This window comes from Gracilinanus agilis, chromosome 2 (genome assembly GCF_016433145.1).
Source record: "Gracilinanus agilis isolate LMUSP501 chromosome 2, AgileGrace, whole genome shotgun sequence".
NCBI lineage: Eukaryota > Metazoa > Chordata > Mammalia > Didelphimorphia > Didelphidae > Gracilinanus > Gracilinanus agilis.
Window position 1 is genome coordinate 63,218,334 of NC_058131.1, and position 9,212 is coordinate 63,227,545.

Here is a 9,212-nt window from a genome sequence, read left to right on the forward strand (position 1 = left end):
GGGACACAAACCTCTCCTTGGACCTTATCAGAAACAGTCTTTTCATTTTCACTCACTGTGGCGTGAAACGAAGGGGCCAAAGGACTTGGGTTTCATTGGCTGGGAGCATTGTCAACGGACCTTCACACATCACAAAGTGGCCTTCATGAGCGGCTGTGTCCAGCTGAAGAAATTCAACACCTCAGGGCCAACTTTTTGGTGACGAGACAGCTGACAAATAAGATGGCCAAGCGTGTATCAGGGCCAAGGGTACAGAAACCCATAAATGTCCACCTTTCCTAACTGAGTGGTCCTGGGCCAGTTAACTAATCTCACTGAGCCTCAGTTTCCTCATCCTTAGGATGGAGGAGGCCTGCACGTTCCTGCCTCATCATCCTTCCATTCTACTCTAGTCAGACCACGGGAGAGTGCTCAGCTGTGAAGCACGATGACGTAGCAAGTGTGGGGGATCAGGAAAACTCCTGATTTGCTAGTCAAGTGGGCATTGGTTCACTCCAGCTCCCTGTGAGGGTTTTGTTGGGATGAGTCGAGGAACTCCTGGCTGGTTCGTTCACAGGTATGTGTCGGGAGCTATTAAGAGAAATTAGAATCTCAAGTAGATATTTTTATCTGGACCCCCTCAAAAGATCAATACAGCCCAGCAGAGCCGTGTATTGGCTTTTCTCCCTATCAGGTTCGAGACAGAGTGGGCTATCTAAGATAAAAATCCAAGATTCCTCTTTTGATTCCTTTCATAATTCTCACCTTCCTTTAAAATGCATTATAGTCTTATTGAAAAAAGCTTTGGGCTCTCAGGAATCCAGCAGGAGGGGGGCTAACACTGTTCTCCTTTGACCAAGAATGCAGCTGGCTGGTACGGCCAAGGTTGAACCCTTGGCAGGGCATTTTGCCCAGAATTAAAGTAAAATAATGAGGCTCAAAAAAAATTGTTTAATACCATCAAGGCTGAGAACTTCAGGGCTTTCTGACCTAACCAGAAGTCCCAGGCTCCACTTAAAGATAACACATATAGTTGATAGTTTAGCATAGGTTTTTTATCTACACCTGGAGGTTTCTAAGGCTTTTGTTTTGATTATAGTAAAAATACTGCTCTCTGTATCTGTGGGAAACTTTCTTGAGCTTTTGGGGGAAGGGGATCTTTAATTTCCTTTATAATAAATTGGTAACTCCAGTATCCCTCGGAGCATTATGAGCTAACAAGCATGCTTCCAATCTGTTTCGTTCTTTACATCCGACAACCACCCTAGGCCACTCAGATAAGTCTCTGGTTATAGAGCAGGATCTCTATAGGTATGGCCAGGCAGTTCCCCCAAAATGACTGAAAACTGAGAGCTGGCCACAGTGCAATGATCCAGGACAATTCTGAGGGACTTACAACAAAGGATGCTGTCCACCTCCGGAGGAAGAACTGTTGAAGTTGGAATGAAGATGAAAGCAGGTGATTTTTCACTTGTTTATTTGGGTTTGGTTTTGGTTCTACAAGATTACTTACAAAAATGACTAATATAGAAATATGTTCTGCATAATAATACATATATGACCCAGATAGAATTGCTTGCCAGCTTCAGGTATGGGGAGGGAAGGGAGGGAGGGAGACAATTCAGATCATATAACTTTGGAAAACTTGGGTGGAAATTTATTACATTGGTAAAATAAAATATCTTCATAATCAAAAAAATTTAAAAACAGAGTTGGGGGCAGGAGGAAGATTGAAAATCTTGGTAAGAGTTTGCCTGGCTTGTGCCTCAGTTTCTCCTCAGCTAATATGGAGAGGAATAATCTATTCCCTCTGTAGACTATAGGAGATAAGAGGAAAATAGATCTACTCTCTGTCTCCCCCTCTCTGTCCCTATGTCTCTGTCTGTCTGTCTGTCTTACCCTCCCCAACCCCTCCTGGCTTAAATAAAACCCTTACCTCGAGGCCGTCTTAGAATCCATACTAAATACTGGTTCCAAGGCAGAAGAGTGCTTAAGGGCTAGGCAACTGGGGTTAAATGTCTTGCCTAGGGACATACACCTAGGAAGTATCTGAGGTCAAATCTGAACCCAGCACCTCCAGTCTCCAGGCCTGGTTCTCTATCCACTGAGGCACTTAGCTGCCTCTGCCTCTTTTCTAGTACTTTCTTTCCATTAGGCTTCCAGAAAAGGTATGCAAGAGACAGAATGGGAGTCTCACCACTCAGCCCCACTATGGCAATAGATGTTTTCCCATCCAGGTCTGTCTAGAGATTTCTTCTTAGAACAGATGATCGATCACTACAGCAACTAGGTAGCATAGTGACTAGAGCACCAGACCTGGAGGTGGGAGGTCCTACGTTCAAATCTGACCTCTGACGTGCCTTAGCTGTGTGACCCTAGTCAAGTCATTTAACCCCAATTGCCCAGTCCTTATCAGTCTTCTGCATTGTAACCAATATTTAGTGTCAATTCTAAGACAGAAGATAAGGGGTTAAAAAAAAGAGTGGGGTGGGTGGACAATGAAAAAGATGATCACCCTCGGGATCCCCTCGTGGCAAAAAGAATGAGAGGAAGCTCTGCCCTGGCTGTCCAGACTGCTGGATAGTCCTTGCACATAATGCCCCATTTCCCAACTCCTTGCTTTTGTACCATCTGTGCCCCCTTATCTGGCATGTCCCCCTTCCTCTTGGCATCTCTGGCTTCCTTTGACACTCAAATGGAATTCCCTCTTCTGCAGGGGACCTTTCTGAGATCCAGCCACCAGTGCCTTCCCTTCCCTGGTCTGAGATAACCTCTGGTGTACCTGTATATCACTTACATTAGATATGTTATAGTGAAGTTCTTACAGGAAAGACCTGGGTTTTCTTGGCAAAGATATTGAAGTGATTTATCATATCCGTCTCCAGCTCATTTTACAGATAAGGAACTGAGGCAGAGGGTTAAGTGACTTACCCAGGGTCATGTAGCTAGTAAGTGCTTTAGACTAGATTTGAACTTATGAAGAAGAATCTTTCTGATTCCAAGCCCAGGGTCACCTCGCTGCCCAAGGAGCAGGTTAGCCAGCAAGTTTGCTAGGCTGGAGAACAATAAACTTCTTGGAGAAATATTTCTTTCCCCCTTGGAGAGAGATTTTTTATGATTTCCAAGCTTACCTTCATGAGAAGGTGGCATTCTTGTGCACTGAGGAAAGTAGTGGGAATCATGTAGCAACCCTGAGAATTGAGTCATGGAAAATTTGCTTTTATATTGCCTTTGATAACTTAATCCCAGACCATTATTAGCCATGACCCAGTTGATAGTCATTGAAAAGAAAACGCCTTAGCAGCTCTGAGATTGCAAGAGATTATGGCTCTATACTGGCATTTGCATGCCACTGGTATGGAATGCCTAAACTGGCAGGGGAGTAGAATAATTTTTCCTATTTGGAGATTTGGATTGGGAAATGCATTCAACTGGATTCATTATTATTGGATTGGCAGTAAGTTTTGTTTCCTGTTCTCAAGGTTGTTTTGTTAGTGCCGTGTTTATAAGTTTTTCTGTGTTATAATTTCGGAAACTGGTTTAGAAAAGGACAATTTATGTTTAAAACCTTTACCTTCTGTTTTAGAACCAATATGAGGGGGTGCAGCTAGGTGGCTTAGTGGATGGAGAGTAAGGCTCAGATAGGATAGGTCCTGGGTTCAAATCTGATCTAAGACCTTTTTTAGCTGTGTCACTCAACCCCACCATTGCCTCACCTTTACCATTATTCTGCTTTGGAAACTATACTTTGTATTGATTTTTTTCTTTTTCTTTTACTTTTTTGGTCTGAGAATCAATATTGTGTATAGATTCCAAGGCAGAAGAGTGGTAAGGACTAAGCAATGGGAGGTTAAGTGACTTGCTCAGGGTCACACAACTGGAGAAAGTCTGAGGTCAGATTCAAACTGGGGATCTCTCATCTCTGGACCTGGTACCGTATCCACTGAGCTGTCTAGCTGCCCAACAATTCATTTTTGAGATGATATTTGGTGTGATGTATTTATGACTTTAAGGTGTTAGATTCTTATTCTGTGGCTGATTTATGAATTAGTTATTGCACACCAGAGACAATTATCTTGAAGATTTAATGATCCTTCTCTTGTTAACGCTTGTCCTAAGTGTTGAAATGTATGTACTTCTGGTTTGTCAAAGTATTTATTAGTTGGAGTTTAGTAAACAGTACGGCAGCCACTGGAAAGCCGACATTCCTATTTGAGAACACAGTTTGAAAACAATAAAGTTCTAAATACTGTAATTAGGAATATTTGGAATGTAATCAAAATGTGAAATAGGCTGTCTGTGTTTCTGTGCATTAGTTTCACTTGTGTCCAACTCTTTGCAACCTCATTTGTGGTTTTCTTGGCAAAGATACCAGAGTTATTTGCCATTTTCTTCTCCAGCTCATTTTACAGATGAGGAAACTGAGATAAACAGGATGAAGTGGCTTGTCTAGGGTCACTCAGCTAAGAAGTGTATGAGGCCAGATTTGAACTCAGGAAGATGAGTCATCCTGATTCCAGGCCTGTCTTTATCCATTGCCCCACTTAGCTGCCCCGACCAAATTTTAATGATGAATTTGGTGACTTCAATAGAAATCCAAACCATGGTGTTATTCATGGCTACTGCAATGAATTCCATCTTGTCTTTTAGATAATTAGATTTCTATCAACTGATGTTTGTAATAGGATCCAGGATAACTTTGGACAATTGGCCAAAGACTCTTTGGCCAAAGATCTCTTTGCTGGGGCATGTTCCAATACATGAATCTCTGAAGAGATCTCTCCCTGTATAGATGGGACCTGTTGTCCAGGAGACTGTTTCAGGCCAATGTAAGAGCTAAATAAAAAATTCAGGCTATGAAGATCTTTGGCCCTTTTGTCTTTGTAGATTGTGCAAAGTCAATCAGAAAGGTTTTTCAGAAAGAATAATGAAGATGAGGAATGGGGCAGCCAGGTAGCACAGTGGATAGAGGGCCAGACCTGGAATCAGGACTTGGGTGTTCAAATCTGACCTTGGATTCTTCCCATCATTCGACCCTGGGCAAATCATTTAATCCCCATTGCCTAGACCTTTCCCCTCTTACACCTTGGAAGGGATATTAAGACAGAATCTAAGGGTTAAAAAAGAAGATGAAGACTAAGACTTTTTTTGGACATGGACAATGGAGGAACTTGTTTTGCTTGATTATGCAGAGTTGCATCAAAGGTTTGTTTTTTTTCTTTTAAATGGTGAGGTAGGCAGGAGAGAGATTAAATACTTGTTGATTGAAAAAGAAAAAAAAAGTATGATCCTGGGGCCATCCTGGGAATAGATGGGCAATAGGAACAGGTGATCTGGACTCCATAGCCAAGACCTGAAAACTTATCACCCCTCAAGCAGGACAGTTATGGCCTAGCTCTCTGCAAAGTTTGTTTTTGCCTAAAATGATCATTCCTCTGTTCCTGAGTATAGAAACCTGGGTGGTAACTGGTGTGGCTGCAGTTTTAAAAAACCATCTTTAGAAACACATGAAAAAGTGTTCTAAATCTCTTATAGAGAAATGAAAATCAAGACAACTATGAGGTACCACCTCACACCTAGAAGATTAGCTAACATGACAGCAAAGGAAAGCGGAGAATGTTGGAGGGGATGTGGCAAAATTGGGACATTAATGCATTGCTGGTGGAGTTGTGAATTGATCCAACCATTCTGGATGGCAATTTGGAACCATGCCTGCCCTTTGATCCAGCCATACCATTGCTGGGTTTGTACCCCAAAGAGATCATAGATAAAAAGATTTGTACAAAAATATTTATAGTCATGCTCTTTGTGTTGGCAAAAAATTGGAAAATGAGGGGATGCCCTTTGACTGGGTGAACAAATTGTGGTATCTGTTGGTGATGGAATACTATTGTCCTCAAAGGAATAATGAACTGGAGGAATTCCATGTGAACTGGAAAGACTTCCAGGAATTGATGCAGAGTGAAAGGAGCAGATCCAGGAGAACATTGTACACAGAAGCCGATACGCTATAGTACAATTCAACATAATGGACTTCTCTACTAGCAGCAATGCAAGGATCCAGAGCAAGGCTGAGGGACTTATAAGAAGGGAAACTAGCCATATTTGAAGGAAGAACTGTGGGAGGAGAAACATAGAAGAAAAACAACTGCTTGAACACATGGACTGATGGGGATATTATTGGGGATGAAGACACTAAACGATAACTCTAGTCCAACTATCAATAATATAGAATTAGGTCTTAATAATACATGTAAAACCCAGTGGAATTGTGCATTGGCTGTGGGGTGGTGGTGGTGGGATTTGGGGGGAGAGGGAAAAAACACGAAACATATAACTATGGGAAATTTTTCAAAATAAAAATAAAAAAGGGGAAAAAAACTATCTTTAGAGGGCAGCTGGGTAGCTCAGTGGATTGAGAGCCAGGCCTAGAGATGGGAGGTCCTGGGTTCGAATCTGACCTCTGATACTTCCTAGCAAGTCACCACTGCCTAGCCCTTACCACTCTTCTGCCTTGGAACCAATACATAGTATTGATTCTAAGGCAGAAGGTGAGGGCTTAAAAAATAATTTTTAAAAACACCTGTCTTTATAGCTTAACAATGCTATTCATCTTTCAGGCACATAAAGTTGGGAAAGCAGACCAATACTAAAAGAGCATATACATGTATATATGAATTTCCTGAGTTCAAATTCAGCCTCAGATATTAGATGGGTGACCCTGGGCAAGTCACTTTGCCCAATTTGCCTCAGTTTCCTCCTCTTTAAAATGAGCTAGAGAAGGAAATGGTGAACCACTCCACTATCTTCACCAAGAAAATCCCACAAGGGGCCATTAACAGATAGGTCTGGAAAATGACTTAATAAAGAGAGAACAGTACACACGATGGTTTCTGTTATCATACAAGTTGATTTTATTCAAATGACTAAATGCTACTAAAATAGGGGACTAGTCAGTGAGTCCAGACCCTAGTAGTATGCCCAGAATTCTACTGCCACGATTCTGCTCATTGAAGAAGCTGAGGGAACTTGCTTCTGGGAGACATGGGATGCCATGTAATTGAAGTGCTTTGGATCATGCTTAGAGATTTGGGTCTACTCACCATGTGGTGAATAGCAGCTTCTTCAACAGGCTGCAATTGCAGAATTAGAACTTGTAGTATACAGAATTGGGGTCATATAGTTTTTTCTAGCTTTGGCTGAGTTTAAAAGCAGCTCAACTGATTCACAACCTCCCTCCACGGAAGATCCAGCCTTTCCTCAAGATTCTAAACCTCTAACAGCTTTTGGAACTCAGCCAAAGCTAGAAAAAACTATATGACCCCAATTCTGTATACTACAAACTGGAGAGGCCATATTCAGCCTCAGGCTCTCTCTCTTTGCTAGATCTCTGTGATGAGTTTAGTTCCTTTGCTGATGGTGTCCAGTTGAGAAATGATGCTGTAAAGGGAGAAGCCTAAGGCTCTCTCTTCTAAGTTAGACAAGTGGCTCCAAGAAAGTGAATCACGTTCTTTTGACTTATTGTTTGTTTTTTTCCTTTTGTTTAACCTGGCATCTAAACCTTGTGAATCTCGAAAGGTCAAGAAAAGGGGCTACCTGGGAGTCTTGGCATCCAGGAGTCTAGAGAATATGGGGAGTCTGGGTGTTAATTTTATTCAAATGACTAAATGCTCCTACAACAGGGAACAAGTCAATGAGTCTAGACCCTACTAGTACTAACACCCAGAATTCTACTTCTGGGAGTCTGTCCATTGAAGCAGTCTAGTTGTTAAATCCAGATTGGGTTTCAGAGGGACCCCAGCACTGAAGCCCCTAGTGTGACCTTGGGAGTGCAGCCCAGTGGTGACTGAGAGGAGGACTCATCCAGAAGAAGCACGGTTACATTTAGATGATAATATGGTGGGGATCAATACTCTGTAGAAATTGTACTAAGTTAGAGTCCACTTTCTCCAGGGTCTGAGGTGGGATAGGGAGAGGGTGTCCTTGAGGTGTTGGGAAGAAAATATGAACCTTTGTTCTTGCCGTATCTTCATCGCTTTGTAAAAGCTAATTGATTAAATGGAACTGGTGGTGAACATTGGGGGGAACCAACTCGAATAGGAGCCTGAGCGAATGCCATTAGAAAAGATATACCCTTCTGGGGTATCCCTAGAATCCTGAGGTGGTGATATAGTTGGCCTTGCTCTGGTAGAGGCCAAATCATACTCACTATACCATAACGAATATATTTCTGTCAAAGTATGTGGGGTTTGGGAATGAGTTGAAGTTTACCCTAATTCTAAAGCAGACTCCAAAAAAAAATTGCTGAAAGGCTTTTGCAACCACTATGTTGCTAATAGCCAATGACTGCTAAATCTTCAATATTGAGTTAATATATTCCACAATGTTAATATATTCTAGCTTCAATTCTCAAGAAGGTTGAGGCAAAGGGATAGTGACCGCTGGCCATCTCTCCCCTTTCCAAAGAAGAGGTCCAGAGCAAATAAGTTGTTTTGCAGTAGTGCGTCTACCATCTCCAGAACAAAAAAACTGTCCTTTATTCTGTGATGAGTACCTTTCTGGAAGGAACTGTGAAAGATGAGCTAGGAATGTGAGATGCATTATTCCCTAAATATTGGAACATCCAGCTACATTTACTTTTGGGTGTCTTTACTTTCCATTTCCTACCTCAAATGTATCCTTCCACAAATGTATTCTTTAAGAAGGTATTTGATACAAAGCACTTTAAACTGTGCATACCCTTTGATCCAGCAATACTACTCCTAGTATGCCAAAGAGGTTAAAAAAAAAAAAAGAGGAAAGGACCAATTTGTACAACAGCTTTTTGTTGTGACAAAAAATTGGAAATAGTGGGGATGCCCATTAGTTAGAGAATGGATGAACAAATTGTGGTTTATAATTGTGATGGAATACTATTGTGCTATTAGAAATGACAAGAAGGTTGATTTCAGAAAAATCTGGACAGGTTTACATGAACTGATGCAAATTGAGGTAAAGCAGAACCAGAAGAACAGTGTATGCAGTAACAGCAATATTGTTTGATGTTCACTTAAGTGTGAATGATCCAGCTATACTCCACAATACAGGGATAAGAAAATCCCAAAGACTTAGGAAAAGTGCCATCAGCCTCCAGAGAAAGTATTAATGGAGTGTGAATGCAGACCAAAACATACTCTTTATCTTTCCTTCCTTCCTTCCTTCCTTCCTTCCTTCCTTCCTTCCTTCCTTCCTTC